Below are 10033 nucleotides of genomic sequence, written 5' to 3'. Positions count from 1 at the left end.
TTTTTGTTTTCATCAAAATTCCTCCAGAGAAATTCATTTTGCATTGTGTAAAGATAATTCTTCAGTCTCCCCCTTCTGTTTGAACATTCACTGTGACTATTGAAAAAGTGCTGATTATTGAGGATGGTTCAAATAATTAAATTATTTAATTTAAATAATAAGTTGAATAATCATCCACTCTATGAAAAAGGATACCTGAGTTTTGTTCATAGCCTGCTCTCTGTGACTTTCAAAGTTGTTTAATGTTTTGTTGTTTTCCTTCAAATAGCCTGTGCTATTTGAGAAACAATGGGTTGTATCCAGTCATTGATCCTTGAAGGGATCACGCATTCACTATTAAAAAAATTAGAAAGTAAAGAACAATCCCTCTCCTTTCAGATGATGGACAAGAGAGGGTCAATGCTGACATCATTCTTTGGGCTCATCTCAATGGTGTTTCCAAACCCACCAACAGATAGAGAGTTAGAAGTTACAACATATAATAATGTTTGCTCTGACTCCAAGAAGAAAACCAAGAAAACCCTTGTGCTTCAAGGCACAAGTAATTCAAAAAAAGGTCAGTAGAATGCACAATTCATAATGGAATAAAACATGACAGATCTCTGGTTTGTGTGTGTGTGTGTGTGTGTGTGTGTGTGTGTGTGTGTGTGTGTGTGAAAACCTTGGCAAAAGAAATGAGCCCAAAGTACATAGGTGGGAGACATTTCAAATGCCTTGAACATCTTAAATAGTATTTATTATAAAGATACATCTTAGGAAAAAAATTTTTTTTCAACTCATGTTCCAAGAGAAAAACTCAAGCTATTAGTTATTTTATAATTAAAAGACACTATTCTTTCATACTCAGTTATACATGTCTTTGTGTGTGTATATGTGTTCGATCACTTTTAGTCCTGTCCAACTCTTCTTGACCCCATTTGGGGTTTTCTTAGCAAGGATATAGGAATGATTTTACATTTCCTTCTCCAGTTCATTTTACAAATAAGGAAACTGAGGCAAACAGAGTAAAGTGACTTGCCTAGGGTCACATAACTAGTATGCGTCTGAGGCCAGATTTCACCCCAGGAAAATGAGTTTTCCTGACACAAGGTCTGACTCTCTATTTATTAAGCAGCTCTGTGTGTGTGTGTGTTTGTGTGTGTGTGTGTTTGCAAATGTGTGTTCCTGTAGACAGGTAAGTCCACAGGGGCCTGCCTGAATTAAGCTAAAAGGTCAAGTTATTCTAAAATGAAATATTTATTTATTCATTATTTATTGAACAACTTTTATTAAATGCCTACTATGTTTTCAGTGCTTAAGGAAATGCAAAGAAATCTAGCTCATGTCATCCTTGGACTCACAATATAATGGACAGAATAAAACATGCATTCAAATGTTAAATAATTATAATAATGTAGATAAATAAGAGACTAAGAAGGGTACAAAGTGTTAAGAGAAACTTCTTATTGAGACCATCATTGGGGCAGCTAGGTGGCGTAGTGGATAAAGCACCGGCCTTGGAGTCAGGAGTACCTGGGTTCAAATCTGGTCTCAGACACTTAATAATTACCTAGTTGTGTGGCCTTGGGCAAGCCACTTAACCCCATTTGCCTTGCAAAAACCTAAAAGCAAAAACAAACAAACAAGAGACCATCATTAAAAGCTTCATGGCAGAAAATGAATTAAAGCTAAGCAAAACTCCCAGATGTTTCCTTTTAAGTTCCCTTACAATATGGATTGCTTGGGAAAACAGAACAGCAAAAAAGTAAGGGTCCCCCATCATTCCCTAGTTCTCTCTGGTTGAAGGATAGGCACTTAGACAAATGAAAGCGCATGGAAAGGTTTACTTCCCACCAGGGTGCAGGATTTGCCCAAACCCAGGAACAAACCCTAGACAGAATAATGAAACAATTATCTTTAGGGTGGGGGGAAAAGAAACTTTGAAATTAATTTTAATTAGACATTTTAAACATAAAAATATTTTAAAATTTCTAAAATTTTAATCATCTGGGCAAAAAAAATGAAATGTTTTAGAAATCCCTAAGCTTTCTTTAACAGAAAATATAGAACCTAATTAAAACTTCTAAGAAACATTTATTGTTTTAACATTTATATAATATTTTAAGGTTTACAAAGTATTTTACATATTATTTCATGATCTTTAGAAATGTGAAGTAGATGATACTAATATTCACATTTTATTTTATAATGATTTATTTTCATCCAAATGCACATGTATATTTTTAAGTTACAAAATTTCCTTCCACCCTGCTTCCCACTACCCTCCCCTCAGATTAGTCATTTTCAGTATGAGGAATTAGGATTAAGGGAGATCTATATGAGATAATTTTTATAAAATGTTCATCAGATTCTGAAGGGGTTTTTTTTTGTCTTTTGTTTTGTTTTGTTTTTCTTCCTCTGGATGTGGTTGGCATTGTCCATAGCCATTCTGACACAGTTGTCCTAGCTCTCTGAACTGCTGAGAGTAGCTGCTTCCATCAAGGTTGTTCATTTCACAATGTTGTTATTGATTGTATATTGTTTTCTTGGTTCTGCTCCCTTTGCTCAGCATCAAATCCCATGACTCATTTCATGCTTCTCTAGAGTCCAATCATTTTTGGTTTCTTACAGAACAATAATATTCCATAGTATCCATGTACCATAACTTGTTTAGCCATTCCCCATGATGAGTATACTCTCAATTTCCAATTCTTTGCCACTAAATATTATAACTGAGAAAACTGAGGCTTATTCCCTTCTATTTATTTCACCTAGGTTTTTCATAATGTGCCCTTTCTCTTCTCCCCTTCACCCTTTCCTCCCACTGATTACTGCTACAGGCTACTGAAGATGTGGACCAGCATCTGATCAAATCCCTGAAGTATTTTCTTTCTTTTATCCATCATAAGGCACATTAGTTCAAGGCAAGAAAAACAGGCTTTCCGATAATAAAGTTGGGTAAACTGCTTTCTGTTCTTAGCTGGGATTCTTTGGTGCTCTGTTTTCCTTGCATCTCTACTGCTATTCTTTGCTACCTTCTGCTGATCTTGGCCATTATGTAGCTTCTGAAGAAACTTAATAATCTCAGGAGACCACATTTAGTTTTTCTTTGATTCATTTAGTGCCCAGCCAGTCACGACCATTGTCCCAGTCTTCCAAGCTCATAAGGTAGATATCATCCTCAACTCTTCACTCTCACATCTCTCACATCCAATGTATTGCCACATCCTATAGCTTACACCATTGTAATATGTGCCCCATTGTTTCCTCTGACATTGCTACCACTCTGGTACAGGCTCTCCTTCTCATGCCTGGACGACTAGTACATTAGTCTTCTTGTTGGACTCCTTGAGTCTTCTCTCTCCACTATAGTCCATTCTTAACTCAACTGTCAAACTGATCTCTGCAAAGTGAACATCTAATCATTTTACCTCTCTATCCAGTAAATTTCTATGGATTCTTATTACTTCCAGGATGAAATTGAAAATTTTTTGTTTGACTTTCAAAAGCCTCTCTTTTTTTGTTGTTTGTTTTTTTGCAAGGCAATGGAGTTAAGTGGCTTGCCCAATGCCACACAGCTAGGTAATTATTAAGTGTCTGAGGCTGGATTTGAACTCAGGTACTGCTGACTCCAGGGCAGGTGCTCTATCCACTGCACCACCTAGCTGCCTCCTCAAAGCCTCTCTTAACCTGGCCCCTTCTTACCTTTCCAGTCATCTTATACCTACTGTTTTCCATATAATCTGCAATTCAGTGATACAGCCATCCTTGCTGTTCTTTGCATAATATGTTCTATGTCCTGGTTTTTCCCCTAACTATCCTTTATGTTTTCTAATAATATTAACTTCCTCCTCTTTGCCTCCTGGCTTAACTCAAGTGTTTCCTAAATCCTCACTCTCCTCAGGTAACCCTTCCAGGCCCTTCTAAACCAAAGGGGAAGTAAGTTTGGGGAAGAAGACAAATTTTGAAGAGATTGGGTTTATGGTGTTAAGACATTAAGACAATATTCTTTTTTAAGATGGAAGATTCTGTAGGAATTTTGAGGTTTATATCTGAAGTTTATGATTTATGTCTTAAAGTTCAGAGTTAGAGATATTGTTCTGAAAATCACCTACAGAAAAATGATGTTAAGATCATGGAGGTGAATAATATTGCCAGATGAGTGAGTGTAGAAAGAAAAGGAAAGCAAATTCAGAAAAGAACCTAAGAGAAAACAACATAAAATAAGATTCAGTGAAAGAAAGCAAAAAATAGAACTTAGAAATGTAGGAGAAAACAGGAAAAAGTTCTTAGTAGTTTTATTATGAACATTAATTATTATTGAGAGAGCAGTGTGTGGTAGAAGAGAAAGCTTTGTCTAGAAATCATAACACCTGGGCATTAGTGATGAAATTGATTAAGTTGCTCAAATTAATTGATTAAGTGACAATTAAATCACAAGCCTCAGTTTCTTTATCTACATGATTAAGGGCTTGGAGAAGTTGATCCCAAAAGTCCCCTCCAACTCTAGAATTTTTATATCCTGTGTAAATTGAGTATGGCCTAAGCAGTTACTCTTATGTACAGTTACCCCTAAATTAACTTAACACTTCCTCAAATATTTATATTCCTGTTATATGCAAAGTACTGCAATAAGCACTAGAGATGCAGACAAATGAAACAGTCTCTGTCTTTGAGGAACTTGCATCCTATAGGAGTATAATCAGCACAATGTGCACACATTAATAAATATAAAACAATTTGAGGAGGAAGAGCATTCTAATGTTTTATGAGATTAGGAAGTAGTAGAACACGAACTGAGAGCCATGTATAATGATAAGGATTCCAAAAGGTAGAAATAAGGAAGGGAGGGATGCCCTCTAGGTATGAGGGACAATCTATGCAAAGACCCTGATTTGGGATGCCAAAATAAGGAATAGTTAATAGTCTAGTTTGATGGAAATACAGAATTTATAAAGGGGTAAAATATAAAATGATTGGAAAATCAGTGAGAAACTAGTTTGAAGTGACCACAAAAGTACTAGACTAGTAGGTTCTAGCAGCAGTTTCTAGGCAAGGGAGTAAGAAAGACTGTAGCTTTGGATGATTATTTTTGACACTAAATAAAGGATGAATATAAGAGAGGAAAAAATGGAATTAGATGAAAAGGAAATTTTTTATAAAAGAAATGATGAGTAATTGAATTAGGGGATTACTATGTGAACGAAGAGGTATGTTTTGGGGACACAAGAGACAAGTCTTGACAAGTGATTGGATCTGGGCAAGGGAGAAGTTGAAGGAAAACATTAAGTTCAAAAATGGCTCAGAGGGGGTGAGCCCAGGAAATAAATGATGGTACTCTTAACAGAAATACAGAATTTGGAAGAAGAGTTAGAATTATAAGTGTGAAGATACTATTAGGCATTACCCTGTTTTCTAGAGCTAAGGTGCAGTAAACAAACTATAGCCTGAGCTTGGTATAACAACAATATTTTGCATTCACTCTCTGGATGATCTCAGCCACAGCAAGATCCCAAAAATATTTCATATAATTATTGTATTATCCAACATCAAGTGTTCTTTGTGCTTGGATAAGCACAAGACAAACTCCCTACTATGAACCAAACTTGTAACATTATTATGTTATCCTGCATTGTTGAACTGAAACTCATTGAGTAGCCACTGGTATAGGTATCTGGGTTATAGCCACATTAAAGCAGGTCCCCCCACTATAGGATGGAGGGAAGCCTGGCACATGTGTCTACTTCCCCTTTTTGCTTGCAAGTCATTTCCCTCACTTTGAAATTAAACTTCTGTTTCATTTAGAATACTCCTATCTCTATCCTGCTCTTTTCATCTCTGGTTGTCCATAGATTACAAGCTGGTTCAGTTCAGTTGGCATAGGTGAAGAAAATGAAATCTAAAAGGTGAGGTCAATGGTCATATTGATGGGAAAATCTTGTGGGAAGTTAATGCAGTTCTAAAGTTCAAAGAGAGATAAGGGGCAACTTACAATGAATTTTGTTTTTGCTATAGTGATTTTTTGTGTGTATATATATATAATTTTATACTTGTGTGTGTGCGTGTGCAGCTGATTAATCCTGATTGCCTTGAATCCAGATGACCTTCAGGAGTCTTGATGCTTATCTAGTAGAGAAGAAAGTGAGGTTGGTGATAAACACCCCCTCATTCAAATCCAAATCATGGTTTGTCATGACTTTACCTCCCTGATGCCATGGCCTTCTTCAAGAATAAAGGACAAACAGCATCATTATATGTGTATATATGTGTAAATGATGTTTGGTATGATGATAATTGGTGATAAGTATATATGTATATATATATGTGTGTATGCATTCCTCAAAAACACCTTGCTTTGCAGAATTTCACAATAAAAAAAATGTCAAAGTTTATGGGGAAAATACAGTTAGGGGCACAATACTCAAAAACTTCAATCAGTGGCATATATAAAAAAGGCAGAAACCTAATAAAAATGGTAACACAGTTTTATGACTGTTAAAAGGTTAAGAAATATATATATATATATATATATATATATATATATATATATAATCTAAAATAAATAGTGATCCCAGTGCTTATCTTGGCTGCTCTTCAGCTTGGAACCAAAGCTATATAAGCAGACCGAGCTTCTGGGTCAGAAGCCAAGGGGGAGAGGGGTGGGGGTAGCTGAGACCAGCCCTTCTCAAATTGCAGCTCTGGTAAAACAAGAAGATATACAATGAATAAGGTCTTTTGACAAAGACCTGAGGTTTGTTTGTTGAAATGAATTGAGAAATAGGTCCAACTTGTGAGTCATTGTGAAGTGGTGCTTTTCTGCATTCTTGCCATTTCCTATTATTCTCAAAATGTTCCCTAATATATCAATCATAATGGAAACAAATGTGTGTTTTTGAAATATGTCTTATAGCAGAACTATATATATAAAATTAGGAGTCATTTGCCCAGACATAATATCTATACACATCTTGGGGGAATTCTGGAACAGAACCAAAATGGCAGCAAGGTGTTAGCCTGCTTTGGAAACTTTGTCTAGCACAATTTTGAATGAAGCCTCAACATAGACCTTAAAACTACAGCTCCCACCAAAAAGAAGAGTGAAATTAATTCTTAATTAAAGATGTTGTGGAGTAAAGGGCTGTCTCTTTGGAAGTAAAGGGGAAGTATAGCTCAAGTAGGAGACTGGGAAAGTCAGGGAGAGGCTCTTAGACAAAGTCCGAGCCCTGGGATCCCTGGACAATAGACAAGACTGGGAACAAACCACAGCATAGGTAAAGCCTTAGTAATAAATAAGCCAAGAACCAGTTCCTAACCACAGCACAAAAACACTTGGGACTATACTACCTGTACTCCAGGAGCAGAGCTTGACTATCAAAATGAACAAAAAAACAAAATCAAAAACAAAATATGTGCTTGTCATAGAAATGATACTATCCAGATAGGGATGATAAAAATGCCATCTCAGAAGAAGAATACAGTGACAGATTGCCTACATGTGAGGCCTCAAAGGAGTTTATGAATTGGTCCCAAATCCAAAACCTCATGGAAGAGTGCAAAAAGAATTTTAAAGACCAAAGAGAAGAAGAAAACTGGAAAAAAAGAAATGAGAGTCTTGTAGGAGAATTATGAAAAATTGACTTAAGAAATCAATTCCTTTAAAAGTACAAATGACTACCTGGTAAAAGATTATAACTCATCAAAATCTAATTGAAGAAAATAAAACCCTAAAAATTGGAATTGGACAAATGGAAACTGATGACTCTATAAGACACCAAGATTTCATCATACAAAACCAAAAGACTGAAAAAAATGGAAGGAAATACAGTATCTTTTAGGAAAATAGATCTAGCAGAGATAATTTATGATTTATTATTTTACCCAAAAGTCTCTATCAGAAAAAAATCCTGGAAAATATCTTTCAGGAAATAATTATGGAAAATGACCCCAATAGCCAGGAAGACAAAATAGTCCTTGAAATAAATCCACATTTCATCTCCAGAATTCTTGGCTAAAAGAAAAAACATTACAAGCAGCCAAAAAAGAAGCAATTTAAATACCAAGGAACCACAATCAGAATTATACAGAACTTATCAGCTTTAGCATTAAAGGATTGGAGGAACTGGAATGTGACATTCTAGTCAGCAAAGGAGCTAGTATTACAACCAATAATTAACTACCCTGAAAAATTCAGCAAATTCTTTCAGGGCAAAAGATGTATTTTCAATGAAATATAGAACTTCCAAAATTATCTGATAAAAAGACAAAACTCAATAGAAAATTTGATCTTCAAATATAAGACTCAAGAGATGCATAAAAAGATAAACAGAAAGGGAGAAAAATTCAAAACAAGAATATTAAACTGTATACATCCACAGGGGAGACATCACAGTAAATCTTGAGAATTGTATTTCTCTTAAGATAGTTAAAAGAAACATACTTAGTAAGAAAGAATAGGTAAAGGATGATCATGACAGTGCTGAACCAATACCTTGGTTAATGAGGGTTGAATAGAGTTGGAAGGATTGTATTTAGAATATATAGGTAAAAATGAATCATTAAGCGATGTTGATTATGATGGTTGTATTTCTACTGAGAACATAAAGGGAGGGAGAGTACTTAGAGGGCCTGTACATAATTGGATATGTTATAAATATTTTTGAACATATGAGACTTTTCCTATATTTTTATGATTTCTTTGGAATATAGACTTGGTAATGGTATTGTTAGATCAAAGAGTGTGATCAGTTTCATTGCTCTTGGGCATAGTTGCAGATTGCTCTCCAGAAGGTCTGGATAAGTTCCCAACTCCATCAATAATGCAGAAATGTCCAAATTTTCCCACATCTTCTCCAACCTTGATCATTTTCCTTTTTCTGCCATTTTAGCCAATCTGATAGGTGTGAGGTGATGCACCTTACTCCTTCACCAATATTCTTCAATCTAGTCACACTGGCCTCCTTTCTATTCCTTAAAAAAAACAGCATTCTATTGCTCAGGCTCTAGAAATTTTCTCTGGCTCTTCACCATGCCTGGAATGCTCATCCTTTTCATTTTTGCCTCCTGGCTTCCCTGACTTTGTTCAAATCTCTACTAAAATTCCATCTTCTAAAGAAAATCTTTCCCAAGTCCACTCAAATATTTTTATTTTTTTCCCAATTTCATGTAAACAACAATTTTAAACTATTTTTAAATTTTGAGTTCCAAATTCCTTTCATACTTCTCTCCCCATTCATTGAGAAGATGAGCAATTTGATCTAGATTTTTACATGTGCAGTCATGCAAAGCATATTTCCATATTAATCATATTGTGAAAGAAAAAGAATCAGACCAAAACAAACAAACAAGAAAAACTAAGGAGGAAAAAAATGCTTTAATCTGCATTCAGACCCCAGCAACTTTTTCTCTAGAGGTGTATAGTATTTTTTCATTGTCTTTCATAATTGTCTTGGATCTTCGTATTGCTAATAGCCAAATCATTCACAGCTGATCACTGTACAATATTATTGCTATTACTGAATATTTTCCTGTTTCTGTTCATTTGACTTGCTATCAGTTTATGTAAGCTTCCCATTTTTTTCTAGAAGCATTCTAATCATCATTTCTTATATAAAGGCATAATAGTATTCAGTCATAATCACATGCCACACCTTGTTCAGACATTCTCCAACTGATGGACATTCCCTGAATTTCCAATTCTTTACCACCACAAAAAGAGCTGCTCTAAATATTTTTGTACATAAGAATCCTTTTCCCTTTTATGATGTCTTTGAGATGCAAACCTAGCAGTGATACTGCTAGATCAAAGGGTATGCATAGTTTTGTAGCCCTTTAAGCATAATTCCAAACTGGTCTTCAGAATGCTTGGATCAAGTTCACACCTCCACCAACATTACATTTGTGTTCCAATTTTCAAACATCCCCTCCAACATAGGTCATTTTCCTTTTTTTGACACATGAACCAATCTAACTAGTGTGAGGTGATACCTTGCAGTTGTTTTAATTTGTAATTCTCTAATCAAAAATGATTTAGAGACTTCCAGCCAAGATGGCAGAG

The sequence above is a fragment of the Macrotis lagotis genome, chromosome X, assembly GCF_037893015.1.
Source record: "Macrotis lagotis isolate mMagLag1 chromosome X, bilby.v1.9.chrom.fasta, whole genome shotgun sequence".
Lineage (NCBI taxonomy): Eukaryota > Metazoa > Chordata > Mammalia > Peramelemorphia > Peramelidae > Macrotis > Macrotis lagotis.
This window is presented reverse-complemented; position numbering follows the sequence as displayed.